The following is a 24,725-nucleotide window of genomic DNA, read 5'->3' on the forward strand; positions in this document are numbered from 1 at the left end:
GTTTCTTTAAAATGATGCATAAGTATTGCAGTGTGTCATGCGATAATAACACTAATAATCACTGTCATTACCGCAACAAACTTAAGTAATTGTCAACAAACATAATTTTACCATGCTTTAGAAAGGAATGGAATAAAATCAGGGAAAAATTAAGGCTGATAAAGTGAGACACGTTTAGGAAAACAGAAAGAGCACATGATCCCAAAAAGAGTGACTTTACTTGGAAAATGATGAAGGCTTAATAATATAATTTACAAAATATACTTTTCTGATATGGTGTATTGGTTATAATTGACGCCTCATTGGTAAAGCATCTCTATAAAGTGAAAAAAAGACAGAGGAGCAACTCTAACACATGTTATGGACCTTATCAAAGTGCTATGGACTGAGTTAGATGAGAAAAATTGATTATCATTCTCATGTCTGTGTGTTAAGAGTGGAAGTAGAGCAATTAGCTTAGCTTAATTTAGTGTAAAGAGCCTAACAAAACAATGTTTATGCTGTTTGGAAATTATAAACACTCACATTAAAGACAATGTTGATACAGAAAGAGTATATGAAAACAATGGAAACTTCATATTAGAAATGTGCGAGCAAAGTTGCCAAGAAGTGTTGCAGGAAAAACTAGGCACGTTCTGGATCATAAACCGTACATCATAAAGTACACTGTACTGTTTACTGGTGTTACTGCATCTGATTGACAGAATGGAGGTGTCACGTACAAAAGCACATTAAACTCACTATGCAGACTGACAAAAAGGAGCCTACATCTAACCATGTAGGATATAGCAAACACACCTTCATTGACACACCTGTTTTTCTACTCATGCTTTCTACTCATGGACCCATTTTGATTTAAGACTGCACAAATAATGGATAAAGCAAGAAATGATTAGAACAAAAAATGTTCTCAGACAGTGAGGGGTTTAAATTTAATTAATTTAAGAGTAAAGTTTCATTTAAAATGAATACGGTGTTCATACCTCTATGAAAAGGTGCTATATAAATAAAGTTATTATTATTATTATGAAGAGTTTGTGTGTTGTCATTTACATTTGTGAAATGGCTTACATAAGGAACCTAGGCAAGTCCAAATATAAATCAATCCAAGAGGACGTACAAAATTTATTCTGAAGAGGCAGAGGGATGAGGAACGGTTGGCAGGATGAGCAGTCGGTCATTGTCAGAGTTCCATGTGGTTGACAGTGGATATTTGGATTATATGTCACAGCACTGATGTAGTCAGTGTTTCTTCACACAACGCTTTGAATGATATCTAACAAGTTAGCACTCCATAAAGTTACATGGGTTATGTTTAGGAAAAGAGGGCGTCACCACGTTATGTACTTCGCACAGATTTAGGGGGAAAAAAAGTTTGGCCGTTACATGGGTTATATTTAGGGAAAGAAACATGGCTGAAAGTTGTCATGTTAAGTACTTCATGTAAACCTACATAGGTTAGGTTTAGAAAAAGAAACAGTGACAATGCATCTTAAAATTACTCATAGTTCACAAACACTTGTCTCCTGGGGGAAAGTTCTGTGTTTGTTTGACCCATCCACCACCCCAATCTAACTACCTAAAGTGCACTCTGGCTCTTCATACTGCCTCCTTTTTTACTTCCAACAGCGCATTGGTCACATGATTGCAGCCTTCCAGATTGCATTGGTTATATACAAATTTCTGGCTCATGGTGACATGGTTAATAAATGAATTGCGGTGTATTATTTTTTGTTGGTATACGTACGAACCTACATATGAAGTTAACCCTTCAAGCAAATTGGCTTGATTTTTTTTGAAAACTTGGAAAGAAGGTCATGAGATACTTAAGGACCAAAAACCCAAAATTAGCAAAAAATTGTGAAAAGTAAACAAAAAATTCGAAAAAAAAGCAAAAATAAAAACAAAAAAAACCAAGGAAATAAAAATAACTGACATAATTTTAAATATATAATCATGATAATTGAGAACTGAAAAATTACAAACATTTTTAAGGACATTTTCCCTAGCTTTCCAAATCTATGTCCCCCGGGTTTTCAAAAGAAAGCAGACCAATTTGCTCATGGATTTGAAGGTTTTAATAAATGTCAAGGCATCTAAATGCAGCACAAGAAAAGTTACATCAATCCAGGTTTTAAAGAGATAATTGAGTTATGAAAAAGGGGTTGGAAGTTGTTCACTTCTTTCCTACTCCTTTGTGGCCATTTAATATTTATTTTTGTTGATTGTTATACTGAGAGTTTGCAATATGTTTACTGTTCATTTTATTTGTAATTAGTTTTGTTTATTTTTAAAACTTTATGTGCTTGAAATGAATAAATCATATCAACGAGTTGAAGAGATGTCCACGTCTTCTATCTCAATGCAGTCAAATCAGCCACATCAGCCTCTATCAAAGACAAATCGTCACACAGAAACGAGCCACGTTTCAAGAGCGGAGCGGAAACAGCAGTCAGATGGCGAGTGTGCCTCCCTGTCAGCTGAGGATGAGCGATGGCCTGCCAGCCAGATGGACTCCTCCTTGTCAGGGTCCTTTCACTTCCTGCGGTCGTCCTTTGATCTGCCCGATGACTAATGACTGCCTTGTGAAGAGCCGGGCAGGCGGACACGGGATCCCCCATGTATGTGTGTGTATGTATGAGAGAGGGGCTTTTACATGCTGCGTAGGGGGTCTCTCTTTGGAAGTTTTGGAACCCCCCCCCCTTCTCAGTTTGCTCTCCTGTTGCAGAGAAGAAGAAGAAGAGGAGGAGGAGAGGTGTCTGAGGAGACAGGGGTGATTGAGAGAGGACAGAGGGAGGTCAGCTACAGGGCATCAGGAGACACACTCAGTAACACACTGTGACAGGGCCTCTTCAGAAGACACGGATACCCTGTCTGACCTCGCAGAGTGGATCATGACACGAGCTGAGGATTTTTTTTTCTACGAGTCTGCGTTGTTTCAAGAAGCACAGCTGCGATAAAATGACTCAACAGGATGATTCGCCTTGTTTGATCTCAGCTGTGACATTTCAGTCCTTATCTACTGTCTCTTACAGAAAGAGCCTTCCTTGTCAGAGAATGCCTTATCTACATTTTAAATCTGACTCACTACTCTTGCAGTATTTGTTCTTGGACAGTAATGTTGTATTTCATGTTGGCAGCTGAACACTCTCCACCCTCTACCTCCACACACACACACACACACACACACACACACACAGAAGGCGTCCCTCCCGCAGCACTGATGGAAAGTGAAATGTGAGAAATGAGAACCAGGTGTGTGAGGGATGGGGGTGAGATTGAGCAGACAGGAGGGGGGTGTTTTAAGCTGACCTAAGCAAAAGGCCAGCAGGTCAGCGAGAGGTCAGGGTGTACACGGGAGGGGAGAGTGGAGGTGAGAAGGTTAGAGAGGTGAGGTAAGGGGAGGGGGTTGTGGTGTGTTAGTTTAAACAGGTCACCTCTCAGCCAGTCGCCAGGGGAAGTGACCCCGAGCTGGCCCTTCTGATTGGTCACCGGTTAGCCGACAAGCACACTTTCCCTTTGGTTAACTGGTGTGGCGTGTTTCATGTTGATTCATCGCTCTGGCACCAAATGAGTGACAGTGCTGCTTTGGCGGGATGTCTTTATCTTGCCAATTACTGTAGCCGGGCCTTTTGTTGCCTTCCTGCCAGCCCTTGGGAGAGATCACACGGGCTGTCAGTCAGAGGCGGCTTCCCACAGAGACATCGAGTGATTGACAAGCACATGGATTGACAGATTGCCGCGGTGGCTGTGTGTGTAGTGTAAATGACTGCTGCTGTTTCAGCATGGGGCTAATGAACAAAGATATTTCCATTGTCGCTCTTTTATGTGATATGACTGATGAAAAATAGCTTAGGTGGGATCAAAGTGGATTAAAGTCATGGAATGCAATCTGATTTGCAATTTCGGCATTTAAAATGACACTCTGAAAGGAGCGACTCATGCATGACAGGCACAAAGTGGCTGTCGCGAGGGCTGAATGTCTGAACTTTTGGCTGTGTGACAGCCCTCCTCGCCGCTGAGACACCCTGTCTCCAACCGTGATTTCACATTAATTCCACTTTTCTGCCGGCAGCCTGCCCATAGGTATAATGCTACCTAGCTCTGGCTGAATCATTTCAATGATAAAGCCGAGCACCTTCACAGGCTCTTTGACTCATCTGTCAATGAATGATCACACCGCACCAGGAGGGTCCCCCAACCTTATGCAAAAGACACACCTTTTGACATTTAAATCAATAAGCTCGGGCTGCCATTCGTCCCCAGGACTCCAGTGAACTTTTAACACTGATGGCGGCGCTTTTGAAGAATGCAAATATGATCCAACCCTCTCGAAAAACGTTTACAGGAAAATCAGCGGCGGCAGCGAAGTATCTAAACACTTGCAGATGACTTATCACCCACAGGATACATCGGCTCGGCTTGAAAGGAGATGAGGAGCAAACCAGTCCGGGATCAAAGATAAACAGGAATAAATCCAGTGAAAAAGGGGGAGGGAGAGGAGTGGGCAGAGGGCCTGGAAGGATGTGGAAATGGGAGGAGGTGGCAAAAGGGGAGTGGTGGGCAGTTGATTTATGGGCCTTTTGGTATTTAAATCACCCTCCTTCTTGTGAAATCATGTGCCGCGTTCCCACCTTTCAGCATGTTTAACCCCCGGCTGGTGACTCTGATGCTCCTGTGACAGGGCCGCATTCTTAACCAGCCAATGGGGCAGCTTCGCCTTCTCATCCTCCATCGTGGACGAATGCCAGGAGAGCTGATAGCCGACGAGTTCCCACCCGTAACCCCTGACAACTTATTGTCTGTGAGCAAACTTTTTTTGTGTTGGCAGAGCAAATGATTTAAAAAAAAAAACTCGGAGGAGTGCGTGTTGGAGGACGGGGGTGTCTACAGGGTGTCAAAATGATGTAATGATGGTCGTCAAGCCATGAAAGGACGCCTATGTTTCATTTTCCAAGCAGTGAGAAAGAACAGGAGGAAGGAAAAGAGAGACGTCTGGAAAGGGAGAGGCAGCGAGGGAGGGAGGAGGTGAATGAGCAATATATGAGTGTTGAGAGAGCGGAGGGGAAAAAAAGAAGGAACGCCAAGGCTTCAGGTTTGATGTGGGCGTTTTTCTGACAGCTATAATTCTCCAGCCTACAGAATTTCATCAACACAAGTTGTGTTAAAGCTGTGCCGCAGGGCTGCGGCCCTTTCAAGTCCCAAGCTCTGACAGGTAGATTTATTAGTCCTGAAATTTGTACAGATCAGACGTCACTCATGGCAAACTGTCAAAGTGTCAGCGCTGCAATGTTCCTGCAGGGGCCCTTTGCTTTTTCAAGGCATTTCTGCAGGGACAGAAGATTTTTCAGCACCGCTCCAACTCAAAACATTATAGCTGTGTGAGCCAGAATACAGAGGAACAGAATTCATATCCCACTTAAGTCTCCTGATCCAAACATTTTTGACGTTAGGCGGAAATAAAGAGTGACATAAATCATGAAAAAGTACATTTGTCTGAGATTAGCTGCAAAAAAGAGAGTTTTAAAGTAGTATCTGGACTTTTTTGGAGGGTCTGAAAGCATGCGTTTACCAACTCCGGGTTTGGTTACACTTTCTGGGCATGAGCTCAACAAATCAGTAAAAGCTGAATCTTTGGAGCTTGGGAGCGAAAAGTGAGCCAGTTGGTCAGGAGACGAGGGAGGGAGGAGAATAAATTAGGTGGAAGTGCTGAGTGACAGAGGGGAAAAGGAGGAGGAGGTAAACAGAGGGCATGTGCAGGTTAACTTCACACTGCCAGATTTATGACCTGGTGCAACGTGTTGGTTCTCAACAGGATGGCTCCAACTTCTGAGGTAGGTGCGTGTAAAAAAGAAAGAAAAAAAACACTGAAGCCAAGGGTTTGGTGGAGGGCAGGAGCAGGTTGGAGGAGGCTGATGTTGTTTGAGGGGAGGAGCAGGGTGAGAGAGAGAGAGGAGGAGGCGGAGGTGAGCCGGCTCTCTTGGCTGCCTGTTAAGAACTTCCTTCAGCTCGACATCTGGTTCTGATATTTCAAAGTTAATTAGTCATATTGGGGTTGTCTGAAGATAAATTTATCATCCAGCAAAGAACACAAACATTTTGAAAAATGAAAGGAAGTGAGGTGACACATTGCCTGACGTTTAAATAAATCATTTCAACATGATTAAAAACTTACGGCCTGTTGATGGGAGCGAGCAGCTCGAGAGGGAGGGTGGGAGTGTGTGTGTGTGTGTGTGTGTGTGTGTGTGTTGGGAGGAGAGCCTATCATACAGGGAAAGCCTTGTCTCAGCGTTTTAATTACTGCGCCTGCTGCGTGTGTGGCTTTTGCTGCTCTTCTTCGTGTAGCAATAAGAAGTAATTCATTTTTGGAGAAAGAACATCTGTGACACCTCTTGCCGCCGCTCCGTATGTTATCTTTATGATGTGCTGCTCTGCAACGTTGTGGATCACGACTGCTTTCATCGAGGTGAAAACAAAAACCATCACTGGAAGTAACGTCATCGCACCACTTCATCCTGTTTGCCATTTGATTTAAAAGAGAACTTATCTCTTCACTTTAGCCTTAAACTAGCTCAGACCTAAATGCTTTGCATTTTCCTTCGCACTTACGCACTGCTGCACCTATTTAAAATATTGTATATTTCTTAATTTTATGCATTTTATACTCTCTATATCTAACTTTATTTTTATAAACATTATACGATAGGGTTTTATTTTGTATCTTATGTTATGCATTCTGTGCATTCTATTTTTATCCTTATTTTTATCTTACTTTTATTAGTATTATCAAGGGGATTTTATCCATTATTATTATAATTTATTATTATTATTAGTTATCACAGGTTGGATTTTTTTTTCCTATCATAAAGGTTCTGTGTGGGACTTTTAGAGCATCAATATAGCAGCAAACCACTTTGTTATGTAAAGATATAGTGGCCTAATGGTGTCATCAGCAGAGAATGACGTCACGCATCCTCTGTGTGTTTAGTAATCTGACACTTTCTGTGGTTTGTTATGGCAAGACAATAAAAGTGCATGTGTATCTAAAGGCTAGCTCATCGCAGCCGCTTTGCAATTGGCCCATACAGCTGTTACTGCTGATATTGCAACGCATTCTCATCCCAGTCTGTCACATGTTGCCACTTTGTGAGTGGACTTATGCAGCTACATACTACAAGTTAGCTATCCTATCCTATCCTATCCTATTTATACAATACACTTTATTGTGATACACAGTACACTTTATTGTGTATCGTATCGTATCATATCGTGCTTTTTACATTCCAGGATGCTCCTACTGTGATGTAAACAAATAAACATGGTGGGATAACACTGCACATGGTTATTTTTAAGCAACAACAGTGCAACCCAAGCTGGAATAGCAACACACACACATGCTGGCACACATAGTTAGATGTAGGCAGCAAGGGCACGGATGGTTCGGATTCAGGGAAGGAGGCACATAGTAAGGTATAAAAAAAAAATCACATCTACCACCACTCTAGTCCACCCTATAAGCACCCTCGAGCTCCATGAATCACGTTGTCACCTGCAGCATGTTAACCTGCCGCCATCCTGCCGTGTTTTATCCGCACGACAGGTTCCATGCAGCCATGTTCTCAAGTGACGCCGCCCACATGGGATCGGACGGGCACTGCGGGTGTTGTTCGGCTATCAGTCGGTGTTTCATAACAACCTGACCAGTTCTTTCTATCCATGTAATAAGCTTTTGTCGTCCAGCAGTGTTTCATGTACATGTAATAGATGCCATTGGCACAGCACTTACACCAAAAGCTCTAACAGAGCAGTGCTATTTTAGGAGTTTGGAATAAGAACAGACTGGATATTGGGGTCAGATGCGTAGCGCCTACCCTTTCAGTTTGCCCCTGGTTTACACCATTAGCTTGGCCGGCACTGGTGCCATTGTTTTGCACCGTTTATGAAGTTAGCACTGTTAGCTGCTAGCCACCAGCTCAGCTACCTTTATGGTGAGAACCATGTGCAAACAATCCAGATACTATGAATTTAGAGCTTCTTTAATTTAAAAAATCATATGTCCATATCTACATATTACAAGAGTTATTTTGTTTCCTTAATATCGTCCCCTGTCCATAATGGACATGGCTCTTAACACAACTACACAGGAAGAAATAAGCAATTCTCCTGCTGTGCAAAAATGTATTCTGAAGGTTAGCTGAAGCTGAGTAACTGAGTCTCAGGGTGTCATTGTAAATCAAGAAGAAGAGGAAGAACCTTGCACATTAGTAAGACAACGGCAACCTCAACACAGCAAAAACAGCTCCTGTGGTTGTTGTTTTTGCAACAGCAAGAAAAATGCAATAAGAGAAAACAATATGTGACCACTTCACGGGAAAGGACCAGGGACGGGGACACAAGACACATACAATACACTGGCACAAGAGAGATTAGCATGAAACATGTTCCTTCTTGACAAACCAGCTAGAGGTGGATAAACCACCAACTGTACTGGAGTTTGGGACAACACATTGTATTATATGGAGCATTTGCTGTTGCGTATGGTGTGCCAACAGTCCATGCAATTCCAAATTTTGGGCTGCACTTGGGCATCCAAGGTGTCCATGCAGACATTGATGGATTATCACATTTATATCATAGCAACCAAAGCGTACCCAGACACATGAACATGGAAAGTACAAATCTCACTTTACTACTCAAGGTGTGCTCAAAATGAAGGTGAAATGATTTTTTGTCTTGCAATATTCAAATTTGACTGTGGGCATGTTTTGCAGATGCAGGTGTGGGATTTTTTGTCACAAAGGAAATTAACATTGCAGGTGTTAACTCTAGCCAGCTAACAACACACTTCTCACACAATCACAATCGCACAATCTCTGTGCGTGAGTTTTGTATTTGGATTAAAAAAAAACAAAAGAAAAAATACTTACAACCTATTCTCTAAGATCCCAGCTCTCTGATTCACTAGCATTGCATCTGTATATTCACTTTGCTGATATGATTGAAATGGCATTACACACAGAGTAACTCAGGCATTGCCGCACACAATACAGTGGATTAAGTCAGCCTTGCTGAAAGGCCCAAGTAAAAAAAAATGACTGGCAACCAAAATGGTGTCTGTCAAGAAGAAAAAAGGCAAGATGAAAGAACATGTCAAGGGAGAGATGATATCTTTTCGGAGCCCGAGGCAGATGCATGCACTCACACACTCACTCTCTCTCTCTCTCTCTCACACACACACACACACACACACACACACACACACACACACACACACACACACCCTCTGACAGAGTTTTAATAAAACCTGTCCGACGCCCTCTCCTTGGGTAAAGTGTGAGTGATGGCCTGGATAGACTCCAGGCTGAGCCAGACTTTCACAGACGCGCGCACACACACACACACACACACACACACACACACACACACACACACACACACACACACACACACACACAGGTGAACCGACAGACAGACAGGCAGACAAAGAAGATAGGATGATCTGCCCTGACTGACACTCATGCCTCACGCTTGGCTTCACCCTAATACTTAGCCGCCTTTCCTTTGAACTCACTTTGTGTGTGTTTGTGTGGCACACGCATGAATATGTTTGTGTATGAATCCGTCCTCATATACACATATACAGAACTGTAGGCTCTTATCTATGTATGAACATACACAGTAGGGGGCGTGGACTCATGGCTGTGTGTTTATATGAAATCAAATACAGCAACCAACACCTTGATGGAGGCACTTTTTTTCTGCGTGGTTGCTCTTGAATCACTGTGGACAGAGTCTTTATCAATATTTGTGGAGTCAAGAGGCTGAGTTTGTGTTTGATGGAAGGCCTCCAGCTTCTAATTACCTGCAGGACAAAGTGTGTGTGTGTGTGTGTGTGTGTGTGTGTGTGTGTGTGTGTGTGTGTGTGTGTGTGTGTGTGTGTGTGTGTGCGCACGTATGTGTATGTGCGAGAGTGAGAGAGGCCAGACCTCCATAGAAGAGGCCTGTCTGTTTGATGTAATCCTGCCTGGTGAGCCAACAAACTGCTCTGCACATTGGACTGACATACCCAAATAGCTCAGCGATTTCTATCCCCGTCAGTGTGTGTGTGTGTGTGTGTGTGTGTGTGTGTGTGTGTGTGTGTGTGTGGTCATTAGTGAAGGCACAACAAGACCAGCAAGATGAGACAGTGCAAATGTCATGTGAGCAGGGGGATGTTGACTGCCTGTCATCATAGTGAACATGTCAAATGCTGGCTGTGTGTGTGTGTGTGTGTGTGTGTGTGTGTGTCTGTGATAGAAATAGAACGAAATTATTAACACTCCAGTCAACAAAGATTAAAGCACGGTTGGAGGTCAGCCCTTCTGTACCTTGGTTGGAGGAGTGAAAAGACAGCAGAGACCTGCACCTCGATTATGATTTCTGCTGTCAAAATCATTTGTGTACTGTGAGCATCTCTCCAGCGGGCGTGGCTCAGGTTTTGACAGGAAGAGGTCTGTACAGAGACAGCAGAGCAGCTCTGGTGGAGACTGGCCAGTCATGGAGAATTAACATCAACACCTCTCAGCTTGACACCCGGCTACAAGACACTTCTCCCACACACACACACAGAGAGAGTGACGTGGACACACTTACAGTATCAACACAAAAGACACTCTCTGGTGTGTGCATTTTTGCCTCTACACTGTCCATGATCTGATAAACAAACAATACATTTGTCAAATGTGATACGCTGCTATTCAAAGCTGATTCATGAATATGGATTTTATATTTTCATTGTTAAAAAATTGTGACTGAAATAAATCAATAATTTCCTTCTTTTTTTTTTTTTAAATGAAGCATTTTCCAATTAAGGCATGAAATATACCAATGTTATTTGACTTTTAGAAGCATTATTTGGGCATGTATACAGCACATTCTGAATATCATAATATTCAAGTGGGTTTTATCGCAGTTTGCAACCCATGGCATCTTGCCCATATACAGTCAGCTTTTTGCATTATGCACAAACCAACTAGACAACAGATTGCAAGAGGAACATACCTACTTTTAAACATTATAAAAGAATAGGATTTGCACACGTATTACAACGCCTCCTTTTCAAGAAGTTGGTTGAAGGGATGACAAAGGAGAGCTTGTTATCAAAAAAGTCCATCACCATTGGTCAGCTTGGATGGAAATCCTATTTTAACACAAGAAAAATGGCGCAAGTGGCTAGTATGTGTTGGGCAAGTGGCCTGTCTGTGACGAACTGAACAGCATCAGAGAAATAACAATTTTTTTAACATAAAATTACTTTATTCAGCGTTTTTACTAGTTTATATTACCTGGTCAAGTTGTTTTGGAGAGGTGGAGACCTTGAATAATTCGGCTCCCGGTAAAACCTCCTGAGCAATGAAAAATCAAGAAATTCTAACGACTTCAAGCTTGACATATGGGAGATGTTTCAGCTATCAATCTCCAGACCTCACCGCCAAATGCCACTAAATCCTGCCAACACGTTCTCATCCCAAGTCATCACATAGGGCTGCTTTGCAGTGGACTTCTACAACTACATCTTACATTTTAGATATCTTTCTGAGCCTACTGTTGACGTTCTGATGGCGGTACCATGACATCAACAAATGCACATGGTGGGATGACGCAGCACATGGTTATGTTTAGACAACACAAGCACATGGCAACAAATGCCGTTGGTAAGGTGTAGAAAAAGACATCGCATTCAGACGGGAAGCAAACACCAGACTCCCACATGAAGGGCCGGGGTTTGTTGGACCAATCCATACAGATCATGTGCTAAAATACTGTCAAAGTTGATCCTACACACTGCTCTTTATATTATGGGAACACTATGGGAATGTCGCAGATGGCATGAAGCAAGGAACTTTTAATAGTCAAGGAGCGACTCACACATTGTGACAATTTCATGCAGAGTTTGTTGTGTGAATCTGTTGATTTGGCAAAAACTCAGGCTCTTGTATTACTTTTCTGATACAATTTGGTTAATCTTAACATCAATACATAGATATCGGAATCCATCTTTTAAGAAGTGAAGAGGTATGTATGTTTTTCATAGCACACACCATAAGAGAGAATCAAGAATAAAACAAACTGCAACATACTTGTTTGCTTTAGGATGGTTGCCAACTGGCCATCACAGTCTGCCCACCTGCTGCTCCCAGACTCACACACAGAGGCACACTAGCTTTGTCAGCAAAGTCCAGCAGGCAGGAGGCTGGCTGTCTCTGCATGATGGCTTCGGACGGTGGGAGGGTGGATTGTTTTACCGCAGCCTAATAAACCTGCTACTTCATTAAAAGGCTGATAAATGGGTGCAGGGTAAATGGGGCAACGGCGGTGACAGAAAAGGGATGACTTGTGGTGGCAAGTTTCTACACTACAGCCAGGGGAGAGGAAGGAGAGGACACATAGTCCGAACACTGAGGCAGACAGCCTGACACACACACGGCAGACAGCCTGACACACACATATACACACATTCTCACAAAGTCTAATGCATGCATACAAGGACTAAAATTAGAGGTGAAAAAGCCAGAGCAATTTGAAAATTTACATATTAATTCTTGACAAATATTACTTTTCAGCACATCTGAAATTATGAGTAACAACATCTTGAGTCAGACACCTCATCTCTATTTGACTTTGATTTGAATTCACAAGACAAGAAATATACCGACAATCCCATCTGACCAGACTGAAATATGAAATTAAATGTGGGAAAATGGTTTCACGTAATATCTAAAAAAAAAAAAAAAAGTTACACTCATTACAGTCAGTGCAGACAGATGGAAAATTGAAAAACCAAAAAAAATAAAAATAAAAAAATAAGTGAAGAAACAATAAATGCAAATGCTTCATCTGCTCACCGGTTTAATTTTTATGAAAATGATGTGAATCTTATACTAAAGCCTTCATATTCACCAGAGTGCAACTCAGTCGAACACCAAAGGGAGAAGAGAGCGTCGTGTTGGGCCATGTTTAGATGAGAACGGCCCTACTGAAAATGGAAATGTCTTTCCTTTGCATTTTTTTTTAATTCTGCATCCATATGACAACATTGTGAGAATACTCTGAACTAAAGGCTTGAATACAGCAATCAAAAAAAACAATGGGTGATGTCACGGTAGCTACATCCATTATTTATGCAGTCTATGGTCAGTACTATTCACTGCCATTATCAAACCACCAAACTTTTAGAAGAACAATATTCACCCCTCCAACGGAGTAACACAAACTTTAAGAACATGTGACAATGAGAACTGAAGTTGTCCTGGAGGATTACTAACACACCTAATACTTTCTTTTTCATGGGGTTTACGGTCAGGTAGAGGTGAAGTATGGTTTGCTTGACAGTTGTATTTTAAGCAACCAGCCGAAACTAAATTCAAGAACAATTTGGGTAACCTCTGAATCCTATTTAATTCTCTAACTAGTAAATGTACTGCACTTATGGCACTTTTCTAGTCTTCCAACCATTCAAAGTACTTTTACACTTAATGTCACATTCACCCATTCACACACACATACACACACTGGCAGCCAAGGCTACCGTACCTGGTGCCACCTGTTACTCAGTAACCAACCGCACACACTAACACACCAATGGCACAGCATCGGGAGCAATTTGGGGTTCAGTATAAATAAAAGATTTTAAGATTTAATTTTTCAGTGGTTTTAATGTGGATGGGGAAAATGACCCAACCTGTCATCTAACATTCATCATCTCTCTTTATGTTGTCTACATGTGCCCAGTGAACTGAAACAAACTGCCAGGGTGACCTGACCCTGTTTCCGAACTTTAAGACTTGATGTTTTCCCAAAGGTAGCAGTCCGATAGGGAACGGATGTAGTGATGACCACAAGAAGCACATTTTTGGAAGTACTGACTGTTAGTGATCATCTATGGTAGGGATCTATCAAAGAGCTCCCTGCGTCTCATTCTCCAGAGTGAGACAAGAAATCTCCTTTTTGCTTCCTATCCACACAGCCTAGTAGATGCATGTGGTCAGGATGATTTGCTTTGAGGTTGACCTGGCTTTCTCAAACCTTCTCTGGTGACATTTAAGACCTTGTTCATTAATGTAGGACTGATTTGCTGAACACTGAGAAGGATCTTGGATGCAATGTATGACAACGGGAGTCGCTTTATTTACTTTACTGATATGCACATGTGCAGTTTGTGTACTTGTAGGAGTATCTTGTTGACTTGAGAAAAAAGGAGAAGGGTTAAAACTGATGAGAGGGTACACAGGGGAGTGAGAGGGGAGTTTCTCAAACCTACAATTGGAACATTTTTATCAGTTAATGTATCTAACGACAGTTGCTGTTGAACACAGCTGCTTTTGCAACTAACACCAGCTGCTCATAAGAGGAACTGAGCCCGGCTTAAGGGGGAAATACACCATCCAGTTATGTTTGGACTCTGTTGTTAATAATATCATTGTTGTATTTCACTAAAACAGTACAAAACACCAGTTTACAACTTAACCAAGTGTTGAGTTGGAAGTTAGGCTTCTCCTTAAATGTTAAAATGTATCCACAGGTACGAGTCCTACTTGCCAAAACGCTACCCACTTACAGCGGATGTCTGTTTATTGCATTTGTATTGTTGCTCTTCTAAAGCCTTGCTGTGTAACTACAGAGGTCATACATATAAGTGTATGTCCCCTATAAGTCATACATGTGCAGTCACAAGCAAGTCTAACTCTTAACCTTCAATTCAAAAGCGAGTCCCAAGTTATTGTAGTGAGAATCAAGCCGGTCAAGTCAAGTCCTTGCTTTAACCCTTAGGGACTGTTAGATACATTTTGCGTGTTTTTCACTCTTGTATTTTTGATAATTTTGGCTGTGTTCATGCATATGGAATACATTTTGACAATATTGTGTATTTTTGTTTAATCTTTGAATTTCCAGGTCAGCTTGTACAATAGGTTGAAAAAAAAAACTGAACAAAACTGTTACACTGATAGTTATGTGAAAAAAATGCAACATTGAAATTTATTATTATTACTTATTTCTGATCAGGACTGGTGTTGGTTAAAAAAATAACTTAATGAAAGAAGAAAATAATATCAATGTGTAATATGTTTTAAAGTTGGATTTTGAAAAGCGAATTTTGTGCGCAGAGCAATTAGAGTGTGTGTAATATTAAAGCGGGCCCTAAGGGTTAAGTCAAGTAATATAAGTCTTGTAATTGCTCAATTAAGACTCAAGTAAGACTCAAGTCAAGTTATATAAAATTCTAATGATCTGATCAAATGCTAGCTTTCTAGCTAACATTTGACCAACTCTCTTCATTTCATTTTATTGTATTGTTGTACTTAATTTTATTAGCTACATTTCTATTTAATTACGTGCCAATTTATTTTGTTTTCTATTGATTTATTTTTCAAATTTTTGTAATGTAAAATAGGTGTTTTGTACTGTTAGTTTCTGACTGTTTCATTTGTATATTCTGAAAAGAAAAATGCAAATATTCAACAAAAAAAGTCAAGTTCTAAACTTTTAACACATATATAACACCATATACATGATTAGAACATTTTAATTCAAGTTATAATTGTTTAATTAAACATAATTACTTTAAGAAAAGAATTAATTTATGTTCTTTCCATTTAAAAACTTTATGATTATGAGCTCCATGAATTTTATGTCAGACATAAGATTTATGACAGTTTTACGAGGTGGTAAAACCTACTCTGCAATTGAAATCATGGGTAAACAGAATTCTGGGTGCTGGGTCATCACATTCCTGCGGTACTACACGTGTGCTGGTATGCACCATCAGTGTCACAGCTGTGCCGCCTGTCACTCAAGAAAGAGCCCGATGAAAGGAGCTCCATTCCTCCTCCTCCCACTCCTGTCACCTCATCTGTTCCCTCCCCGCCCTGACAGCATGGCTGACCCCTTTCCCCCCTGTCAGCACCCAGGTATAATGTGACCTGTCACCAAGGCCCATTCCACCTCAGGCAGGACCCTGCAGCTGGCTGCCCTGTGGTCAGAGCCTAAGCAGACAGGAGGAGGTCATTCAGTGAGGTGATGTGGTTCAGGTAAAAGTTCAGTGTTATTTAGGACTGAAAAGTCTAAGTGAATCTTTTAATGGGTCAGTGGGTCAAAATTGCGAAAAAGTTTTGTCACTTACCCCTACAGGGCGCCAGATCAAGGCCAAAAGGTTGAAAATAATTTATTTAAAAGAATATCAGAATGAAATCAAAATTTTATTAAAATTGAAATCAACCTTTTCCTACTCTTTTTTTTTTTTTTTAATAATTCAAGATCAAAACTTTTATCCCAAAATTTGAAAGGTATTCAATTTTTTTTTCAAATTAACTTTACTTTTTGCCTTGGTCTGGCTCCATATTCCTAGTGGTGTCAAGTCATTCAGCAAATTTTATTATTTGCCCCAGTTTTGAGATTTCTGTCTATTATAATACAATTGATGTAACCTGTGTTGTTAGTGCTAAGAGCAATGCAAAATTACACATAAATATTTAACAGAAACAGCTTTTTTGATGTTCAGTGCTATGATACTACACACTTTTTTCCTCTTACAGCTGTACAATCAAAAGGTCTCGAGGGGACTATTTTCTCAATCAAATTGAAAGGTTTTTAACTCACTTGGACAACCTAAATTTGCTTAGTTCTTGTCTGTTGGCTAATCTCCATATGCATGCATGCAGGGGCAACAGCTAGCTTAAGTCTTAGCCGTTAGCGTTGCTGATACAAGCACTTCATGATTTGAGAAAAAGAATGCCAATGCTAACCATGGATGTATAAAGAGAAGTGGATACCTCTGGGGTGGGGCCGCATTCATTCCTATGAAAGTTGCTTTATGGTGCAAATAACCCACTTTTGACTGAGCCTGTCAAGAAGTAAACTGAAGACGACAAGAGAAACTGAAGACAGGGAAAAAAGTATTTTCAGAAAGAGTCCCTGAATAATCCACAGATCACACTGTCCATGGTTTTTATCAAAACTTTTTTTTAAAGTCAGTGGTTCCACTGAAAACTATTATCTGCCTTTTCTGTGGATTATCCTGAATGATCAGGGATTTTTTTTTTATTTGTTTAATGTACATGATTTTTTTCAAATTGTAATTTTGGCGATCAAAAACTGATTCTTGACATAACCCCCTTAAAGAAACTTACATACAACAGCACAGGTGGTGTTGGACGTCAGACATATTCACAGAGTAGATGATACTATGACAAAGACAGTGAATGATATACACATTTCTTCATAAGGCCACACTATATTTATGCAGTAAATGTACCCTGATAGAAACACTGTAGTATTCAAGTATGGATACATTCGAAGTGAGCATACACTGGCATAAAAACAAAATCGGGAACAACAAATACTCAAAAACAAACTCCGAAACCATGAGTCCAGACACACTTGTCTAAGCCACAAAAAATGTCCAAAGCAAGCGTACCTATTAATTTAACAACAGGCCTCTTGGGAATTTTACAAGCAGTTTGAAGAGACAAACAAGTAGATGAAATGTCATGAGAAAGAAGAGAGAGAGGTAGTTACAGTGTGAAGGTTTCTCCTTTGGGGGTTTTGTTGTCAACTGGCGAAACGGAGGACCTAGATTCCTATCAGTGCTTCAGGGCGAGTCTGGGAGGGTACTGTCACACAAGAAGAACAAGCTTTACCTAGTGGGAACACAATGCTGCCTGACATTTTACTATTTGCATGTAATGATTTACGCGCGCACTCTTAACATTTAACCGCACCACGGGGCAATGTCTCGGCCTATTTGATGGCTTTCCAGCTGCCAACAACACTTGTGTCATGTGAACTGAATCTGACCCGACATACTGCTGATGTTTCTACAGTTACGCCCTCCAGCTTCAGAGATTAGACCTGTCAGTGTGCGGCCCCTTGCGCAGTTATTGTGCTGTAGTGTAACATAAGTCTGTTGTGCCCAGTCACGTGAAATCATCATGCTCCTGTTTATCACAGTGCATGTCTTTGTTAAATCTCACTTATTCAGACGATGGGTTCAAGGACTTCCTCACATGTGTTTGATTCAAAGTGCCCCCCTCCATTTCAACACACACACATGCACACTGTATACACACACAGGTGACACAGTATGTTTGGGTAGGGTGTGTGATTCAGTGCGGTGCAGCGGTGGATGGGCCGACCCCATTAGAAGTGAGAGGGGGGTTGTTGGCTCGGCTGTGGCCTGGGCTGCTCGCTCGCAGGATAATTTACGGCCCCTTCATCCTGGCGGAATGTGTTTGTAGCCAGGCGTAATGGAGGCCATCCATTCTCCCTGTCAGCGTTGGGAAACACTTTTTTAGCTGGCTATGAGAGGAAATGTTTGACAGAGAGAGGGCAAAGCTGTTTCTGTGCATGGTAGCTCGCAAGGAAGGAGCACTTGTGGGCTTCGGTGTTTGTAGGAATACGGGTGTGTGAAAGATGCTGTTTGTTTTAAGCATTTCTCATCTTATGAATGTGTCCACTTATGGCGCCATAATTGCAAGGGCTGCACACTCTACTGTAGGTTTAGACTCAGCTACTCAGAAACATTTACATGTGCTACAGAGCGACAACCTTGAAGCCGGAAAAAAGACGCCAAAACACAAGTGTGAAAAAACTGCAGTTCCATAAATGACCACTTGGGGGTGGCTCCAATAGCGAGTCATAGACCACAATGTTAAAATACCAGATTTACAGCATGATAAACATGTTTACAGCCTAGTGCAAAAAAAGTTTTGGTCTATTTAGCTTATTTTGACGTTCATGACAACTGCACAGGGGGTGAACTTTTTATTAACTCACCTATTTAAGTTTTATTAAAGCTTAAAGTTATTTATATTTAAGGGCCGGGCTGCTTGAGTGACAGGCTGTCTACCAATAGTGTCCTTGGCTCCAATCCTCACTCCTCCACAACTCACATCTCTTGTCCAAATATGGTCACTTTGGCTCCAAAGACTAAGATTTCAACGGCCAAACACGAGACATCAAAATGGCAGTCCACAAACCAACTGGTAACACCACGGCAACTACTTTCATTATTTCTGAAGTCTTTAGATTGCCCAAATGATGATGTTCTTCTGTAGGCCGACACAAGTGTTAGCAACACTGTTCCTTGTCAAAAAGCCTATGGGATTTTTCCATGGGATTTTGGACCATTGCAGAAAATAAGCTCTGTTATAATCTTCCCAAAAGAACACCAATTTTGTAATATAAAAGTTTAGCGTATGCATCATGCCCATTTATTAAAGGCTTTCTAACTTTTTCAGAACTGTGTGCCTTGGAATTTTTTTAGGTTTGACTTCTAGTCTAAGTCTAACCTCTCCCTCTTTTTGTCACCACTTTTAGGATTTCTGAAACCTAAATGCAATCACCATAAGTAAAAACGCACATTAGGCTATAAATGAACTACACCATGGGCACATAATTCAATGTCGCCGCCATATTAATGCTGTAAAACCACATTTGGCATGGCTCAGCATGATGACGTTCGGTAGTCTCATGTCGCCACCTGTTGGCAACCCCCTTTTTTAAAGACAGTAAAACTTAAAAGCTCCCGAATGGGATATTTACTGATGTATTTTATGTCGTAAAACAAAACATTAAAGTCTCTTAAGCTTGTGTTAACCGCAGATCTTTTTCTAGGATTTTAACCTATTCTAACCCATTAAAAAACACTGACTTTGAGACGAGGGAACAGGAGGTGCTGAAATGGTGAAATGGTGACTCATTCCTGGGGCGCTCTGTGTGCGCTATGTGCTCCGTTTAACTGTTTGTCGATGAAGTCTATTTAGTCTTTTTATTGCTCTGTCATCAAGGACATGCTATTTCTCGGAAGCTATAGCGGCTTGTCATCGGCATATCACTGCATCTTCACAGCATTTTACAAGGAGTCACCACATTTTTATAAGGAGTAGAGGAATACCCAGGCAGAATTATATGACAGGTCTTATTGATTTCTTCCATGGCAACAAAGGCCTTGTTGTGAGGACACAAGCTTGGCAAGGATAAAACAGCTGTGGTCTGACAAAGTCTTGGAACCAACCTGACAAAAAACAGCTGCACGGAGAGCAATAGACAGGAAGGACAATTTTGGTAAAAGACCGTGTGAAGAGAAGAGGAAGACAAGGAGCAGCCCATGAAGGGTAATACTGACACTAAATCTCTTGTCCTTGGCTTGGCTTTGAATCATTCCAAGGCAGCTGTGGGAAGCTCTGAAGTGATGGAAGTCCATGTATCACACTTGATATTATTCACAGAGCTCTGTGTTGAGTTTGCCAGCCCCCTGAGAAACTGCAGGCCTCGGGCTGACACAGAGAGAGCTAAGCTCCAAAATGGCTGAGCAGCATCACCTCGGTTCCTCAGCAGAGCTGTCGCATCGACCTTCACTGAGAGCCACCAGAGAGGGAGGGGAGCGCACAGGAGCAAGGGAAATAAATCAAATGCATATACGCTACCTGTATGTGGCTCTCTGTGTGAATGCATCCGTTTATGTGTGTGTGCATTCTTCTATCTGCTTGTGTGTGTGGCATAGGTGGGTTGCCACTTTAATTAATTCCCCCATCCCTTCCCACTGGTAGCTCCTCCTCTCCTTGTCGAGCCTTGGCAGGTGACTCTTGTTAGCTGCACAGCGAGCGGGAAGTGACTGCGCCTGACAATATAATTTACATTGTCTGCGGAGAGCGATCGGAGCACGGTTGCCTTATTTATGCCACATTAGGGGATTTGCCTGTGCTGCCGTCTCCAGGTCCAATCCATCAGATGGCTGTTTTCCAGTGCCGCTTTATTGGAACGTGCCCTTGAGAGAGTGCTGAGTAGCAGGGAGTGTGTATCTGTGTGTGTGCGACAGTGTGTGACAACGCAACAGTGTGTTTATACGAAAGCATACGAGAGTTTGTTGTGTATCTGTGTGGATTGTGGTACTTCATGTGTGCGCGCGCCAGCACGAGTGTGTCGATTTAGTCGAATGGCTGTGGCTAGCATTGTCAGACAAATGGATTCCATTCTCTGACAGACCACATTACAGCTATAACTTCAGAGGGGGAACAATGATTACTAGGCCATTGTCATATCAGTGTGCCTGCACAGCAGAAAAGTGGCTACTTTCCTGCTGTGCCAGGGCTTCTTATGCAGCGTGTCCTCTACGGGAACACTGAAATCCTTCCTTCTTTGGCTGTCAGGTCTTCCTCTATTGACTTGTCTCCCTTTGTAACGGTCCCAAATTACAGTCAAGTCATTCCCCCGGCATGCATTTCACTGGATAGCTGTCTCGATAAGTGAGTTAGATGCAAAGTGACACGGACACCCACACGCAGTACAAGCATGGCACTGGGCTTAGTGCACAGGAATATGCATGGGAGAGTTCTGGCAGTGGAACAGTGTAATAAACGACACCAAGGAGCTCATTTTTCACAGAGGATACAAAATGTCGGGTCCGGAAAGACATGTCGGAGCTGCGAGGCGGCAACACATGCGGCTCCAAGTGCTGCTCATTAATCATAAGCCAGGGAGCGGCAGCGAGGGGACCCATATCCATCTGTAGCGTACTTATGAGAGTATTATAAACGTGCAGTGCAGCTGGTTGACTGTGAGAGTAAACAGGCGAGCAGTGTACTGCAGGGTGTGCCCTTACAAGGGCACTGAGCCTGAGGCACCTGTTAAGACACACTGAGGGCGTATTGGTCACCTGGCCTGCAAAGCTATCATAACAAATCAACACAGAACTATTTAGTCCATACTTAGGTCAAAAACAGTAGTTTTATTCCATCTCTTCTGTCCATCTGTTATCCTCTGTTCTCTGCTTTATTTTGACATGTATTTATTCTTGATAAACAACTGTAAGACTCCCAGCGTTGCCTGCTAGCCCTAAGTGGACTTTCTCGATCTTTATACTACAGCACTTGCTCAAAGCATCCAAAAATACCATTGACTGATATGTCTCATACCGGTTGCCCCTGTGGGTCAGTATCTGACACAGAGGGACACAAGTTTTGGTAATTAATGAATTGGGAATGAGACCAGGTCGTAAAAACCTTGCTTCTCCAAAAAAACGACTTTTTCGAGAATGAAGATGAACAGCATCTTCCTCCTGTAACCTCAACTAACAGTGATGTCACAGTTTACTGACACACCACCTCTAAATCACTGCAGCAAGATGATAACGTCAACCCACTGGAGGTCAGCTAAAACAATAATTTTCATTTCACATTTATCACAAGAGACAACCTATCATCAATATGTCAAATGTTTTAGGTAGACCCTTAGGTAGAAAAAAACAAGAGTGGTGGGAAGAGGTTAAAGTGAAGGGATCCCAACTCCAAACTTGGGGACAGCGGAATTATGCAATTCTTTCTAGCACTCACACACCCAAATCTACCCAACCCCACCTAACCCCACCCTTGCCCCTCTGCATATCCTGGGGACACGGTGCAATTTAGCTTTTAATTAATTGATGCTGCTTCCTTGCTGTAAAAAGACAATAAATGAGGGTAGGGTGTGGGCCGGGGTGCTGTGTCAGTGTGTGTAGCTAATGACTGTACAGGGCCGGGGAGGGAGGGTGGTTGATAAATTAGGCAGGAGTGAACTTTACACCCCGCCCTTACCACTGGGAGTGGAGGGGAGGGAGACGGAGAGTGCAGGAGCAGGAGAGAGGGGAAGGAAAGAGAGAAATGACAAGGCCTATCACAGTGATGGAGTGGCTGTGCTACTCTTGGCTGCACACTGCTGTTTGCTCTCATTCTCATTCTCCGCCTGTTCGGAGACACAGACACAGACAGAGACACGCTGCTTTTCAAACACACGTCTGCCGTGTCCCTCTCGCCCATAAAATTGTACTGCACCCCTCATATAGCATGAAAAAAGAAATCTACACGGTAAGCAAAATAAACCTCAGTGCGGACGCTAAGAGAAACAGAACTGCCCTATTTACATAGTCAGACACTAATCATACTGTACAGCGCTGGGACAGACAGATCAGTCCTCAGGCCTCATCACACACACACTAACACCTGCAGAATGCTGAGGCCATGTTTACATGCATGTAATAACTGTTGGCCCTGAGTCTCTACATCAGCCTTTGAACATTTGAAACTCGGTATGGTACGTGTTGTGAAAAGCATTAATCTTCTAACTCCCTGACTTTGGTGGAATACAATTTAGTTGAAGGTCAAATTCAAGGTCAACTTTATTCTACCTGAGTAAATTAGCAATGCCAAGAGGGAAAAAACGAATTGCACGTGGAAGAATTGTTAATATTTTTGAAATACAGAGAAGTTAAAGGACACCTCCAGTTGTATAGCAGTAGTTGATGAAATGGGTGTAATAATGGGTAAATGGGAAGATTACCAATGAAGAAGAGGCATACTCTCTCATATATTTCTATGGCTTTGGCCTCGTTTCCCACTTTTATTTATTTGTGGTAACTTGCCACGATTAAAACAACTACTGCCACATATGGATTTTTTATTTTTGGAGCTGGACCATTCATTAGGAGCACCAAGCAAGGTAGCTTTATTTGTACAGCACATTTCATGAAGCAATGCAATTCAAAGTGCTTTACAGAGCAAAAACAACATAAAACATACTAGAGTATAGAGACTTACAACAGAAGAGTTAAGAGAGCTACTCGCGTATATACACTCAGTTATTGATTGCAACAGACTCCCAGAGTGCAGAGCATACTCTTGAGCACAGAGGGAGCAGCAGAACACCAGGTGGAGTAAAGGTGACACTTAACCATTCATGCACTGGGTCTAAAAGTCTGCAGCAGCTGCTCTTGTCATGTATCAATCTGATCAGCACTGACCGAATTGACAGAGCATTTATCCATCCCCCAAATTTAGAGAGGAAACACCTGTCCGCTACTGCCACACATAGATGCCTATTATGAGGGAAACAACGTAGATATAGTGTAAACGGCCAGAAAAGGAGGTGGGTATGCCTTCCACCACACCACTGGAAACAACATAGTCTTTCACAGAGATAATAAAAAAGAATGACGTTTAGGACTGCACCTAAGGATTATTTTTTTTAATCGATTAATCTATCGATTATTTTTTTGATTAATCAATTAATCTATCGATTATTTTTTTATTGATCTAACTATTTTTTTTATTAATCGATTAACATAACAACAAATTTACCGAAAAGAACATTTTAAAAGGCTGCATAGCATTATTCCCCAACTAAAAATAGCCCAGTTTTCACCGGTAATCTGTGTTTTACAGTCTGATATAAAGTCTCTCCATAATAAAATCAATGCAAGAGCTTGTTCCACTCAAGTAAAAGGAATGTAGTGCAATCTACATTTATCAATACAGCAGCTAAATAAATAAAACAATGTAAAATTCAAGTCACTCAACAAAGCTGTTACTCTTTGTTACAGTAACCAACCTCAAATCTAGCAGTCAAAACATCTTACAGTAAAATCATTTTAATCTGAATGACACTATCACTTTTCTCTAACCGAAATAATTAGAACTAGCACATTATTTCTGCATCAAAATAGTCCAGCCTCAACTGGGCCTTGAGGCAGCGGCCTGCTGATATGAGTACTGTATTTTCATATTTATAAGCACATAATTCCACTCATTTATGAAGTTATATAAGCTCCAGCACAGCTGACAACCCCATCCTGTAAATGTTTCAAAATAAAATGCATTGTATCAGCAACTGATGGCATTCTGTCCACAGAGACACAGTCAGATGGCTTTTGTTTTGAC

General features: G+C 41.7%; 1 long non-coding RNA gene across 2 annotated transcripts in view; it reads right to left on the reverse strand.

The window, feature by feature from the left end:
• Nucleotides 1–2,056: 2,056 nt before the first annotated feature.
• The window catches only part of LOC148189809 (uncharacterized), a 34,690-nt gene continuing 12,021 nt past the window's right edge, over nucleotides 2,057–24,725 (reverse strand). For both annotated transcript variants that reach the window (XR_015776336.1, XR_015776337.1), the window contains exon 3: nucleotides 2,057–2,759. This is a non-coding gene — a long non-coding RNA (uncharacterized LOC148189809). The remainder of the gene's footprint in view (nucleotides 2,760–24,725) is intronic.

Source organism: Plectropomus leopardus, chromosome 4, assembly GCF_026936395.1.
Source record: "Plectropomus leopardus strain MGB_pleo_1.0 chromosome 4, ASM2693639v1, whole genome shotgun sequence".
In the NCBI taxonomy this organism is placed as follows: Eukaryota; Metazoa; Chordata; class Actinopteri; order Perciformes; family Serranidae; genus Plectropomus; species Plectropomus leopardus.